A 3,025-nucleotide genomic window follows, 5' to 3' on the forward strand; every position below is an offset into this window, starting at 1 on the left:
TGTGTATATATATATATATATATATACACATACACAGTATATATATATTAGTCCATTTCTGTTGCTTATAACAGAATACCTGGAACTGGGTTCTTTGTAAGAAAAAATTTATTGCTTACAATTTCAGAGGCTGGGAAGTCCAAAGTCCAAGGAACATATTTGGTGAAGGCTTGGTGGTGGCAACAGTGACCCAGGGGTCTCACATGGCAGAAAATGGTGGAGCAGAGAGAGAAGCTCTCATGTGCTCTTCTTTTAAAGCCCTCAGAACCACACCCCTGACCACCATTTTTAATCCATTCACTAGGCATGGTCCTCAGAATCTAATCACCTCTTCAAGGCTTCACCTTTGTATTATCATAATAGGATTTCCCAACTTCAACAGTTACAGTGGGGATCAAGCCTCATTGAGGTTGGGGGCATCCAATCTGCAGCAATATATATGTACAGGTGGTCCTCTGTATCCATGAGTTCCATATGTGTGGATTCAACCCATCACGAATTGAAAATATTTGGGAAAAAAATAATAAAAATAATACTAATTTTAAAAAGCAATACAGTATAACGACTATTTACATAGCACTTACATTGTATTATGTATTAAAAGCAATCTAAAGATGATTTAAAGTATACAGGAGGGTGTGTGTAGGTTAATGCAAATACTACACCATAAGAGACTTGAGCATCCATAGATTTTGGTATCTGCAGTGGAGAGGATGCTGTACTGGCACTAAACCCCTGTGGATACCGAGGGATGACCATGTGCGTGCGTGCGTGCGTGCGTGTGTGTGTGTGTGTGTGTGTGTACTTCCTTTGACATTAATTCTAAAAATACCTTTCTTCTTTTCTAAGACCTCCATCTTTATTTTCCACTCTGTATTTTCTTCACCATGCTTGTCTTAGAATTTGCCAGTATCAACCAGCCTGAGAAACAGCAAAGTGTACTAAGATCCCTGGGAAAGAGAGAACAGGAGGGGCCCAGTGTTATCTTATATGTAGCTCCCTCTTTGTTTTCAAAACTCGATGTAATTCAGCAACTTCTAAATATGAGGGTATCCTCGTAGGTTTGCACCTTAGAAAGTTCTGCTGTCTTTACTCAGAAGAGATGTTCTATTCCCAGCATTGCTCTCTTGTTAGCCCTTAGGAGCATTTTCTCTTAATGGTATACAGTCACGTGTTGCATAACTGTGTTCTGGTCAACAACAAACCACATAAGATTGTAATGGAGCTGAAAAATTCCAATCGCATAGTGACATTGCAGCCGTCCTTTTCCAGTCGGCCCTGGAATTATGTAACAACAGAAATTGCCAGCCAATCAACATCACTGAGATGTTTGGGCCTTGAAACCTACCCCTTTTCTGTTCTCCTAAATCTCATATCTTAGGGTCTTCTAGACCTGTGCCTCTCTCTGGGCCGGGTTCCCCACTTGGCAGTAAAACTTTTCCATTTGGTCTCAATCTTAAGTCTCTAACAGTCTTTATTTTTTATTTAACAGAACATAGGAAGAATTTGTAAGGCATGGTGCAAGGCATGACTCATGTGTTTGTGGTATCTGGTATGAACACACATACTTCAAAATATGTTGGGGAGGAGTGCCTAACTAACCCACAGGATGACCTTCCCATAGGTAGCTCAGACTTTTAAGACAGAAAGCCAAGCATTTGATACATTAGATTTGACACCATGTGAAAAAATTGGTGACTACTTTAGCATTCTTGCTTTTTAAAAATGATTCCCACCTTTTCCTATAGCAAAATAGTAGGTAATAGTTAGCTAACACTCACTGAATGTTTGCTGAATGCCATGCACAATCCCTATGTGTAATTTAATTTTTATAACTGTGGGTGTGGTATTATTCCAATCCCCATTTAACAGATGAAGAAAGTGAGGCACAGAGAGACTTAGTAACATATTTAGAGGGCCCACACTCAAACAACTAGTGGCCAGTGTAGATAGTAGGAAAATTTATTGCTTTTTCCTTTCATAACACATTTTTGCACAATGACAAAATCACCTTACAACACATTTCTCACATATCTCAGAATGCATCTCTCTTGTTAGGTGATGCATGATGGTATTCATTCATCTAGAACTCTCTGTTTCAACCTGTCTAATGCTTTCCCTCCTTCAGCTGTCTCTGAGTCACACTGATCCAAGAAAAAGGGATTTATCCTGCTCATTTTAACAGGAAGAAAGCTTTAAGTAGTGAAACCTGATAAAGATCCTCCAACTAAGCCAAAAACTCTATTTTTTGTTCTGTTGCCATAAGTGCCCTCCATAGCTGCTGAAATTAAGTAGGAGAAATTTACCTATTCATCATTCCATACCCATTCCTGATTAGCAGGACAGCCTTGGTTGAAACTTACTTCACATACCCTCTGTTATATAGGCCACAGAAGCACTTTGCAAACTATAGTGCCTCATACAAACATAGGGTATTATTGCAATTATGTTAGAAACAGCAACTCATTAAAGAGTAAAGTCTTTCTGCACACATCACACTCATTCCTCATTCCTTTATCACCAATTATGTGAACTACTTTGGGACTAACTTGTCGTGTTTTTCCTTAGTGTCATTATGAGGGTACCCATGTGACTGCATGTGATGAATATTGATTAATTTTCACTGCATGTGTATTTTTATTACCATCTAGGTTGTCTTCATTTGTAAATGTCTCCAAATTTTAAAAAATGTCCATGAGCATAACTGCATACCTACTAGATGAGGCTAAAACATATAATTAATGTACAAGAAACAGGACCCAATTCTGTTGAAACAATGGCTCCTAAAAGTGACCTCTAAATCTCCCACTTTACCTTTTTTTTAGAAAAGTGTTTTATTTTCTAATTAGTCTTAGCATCCCCTCCCCCATTTTTGCTATGAATACTCACTGTACTTACAGTGGCATCATTTATCAAAGTAAGCAACTGGGAATGATAGGAACAATGTCAATCAGTATTGAGAATAGTAAGCCTAATCAATGAAATTGTGTCAATAATAATGTTAAATTTTAAATATGGCATATCA

At 38.0% G+C, this 3,025-nt stretch overlaps 1 long non-coding RNA gene across 1 annotated transcript in view; it reads left to right on the forward strand.

The window, feature by feature from the left end:
* Positions 1-3,025, forward strand: part of LOC103589811 — a 24,859-nt gene that overhangs the window by 1,916 nt on the left and 19,918 nt on the right. The window lies entirely within an intron of this gene.

Source organism: Galeopterus variegatus, unplaced genomic scaffold (assembly GCF_000696425.1).
Source record: "Galeopterus variegatus unplaced genomic scaffold, G_variegatus-3.0.2 Scaffold731, whole genome shotgun sequence".
NCBI classification, from domain to species: Eukaryota; Metazoa; Chordata; class Mammalia; order Dermoptera; family Cynocephalidae; genus Galeopterus; species Galeopterus variegatus.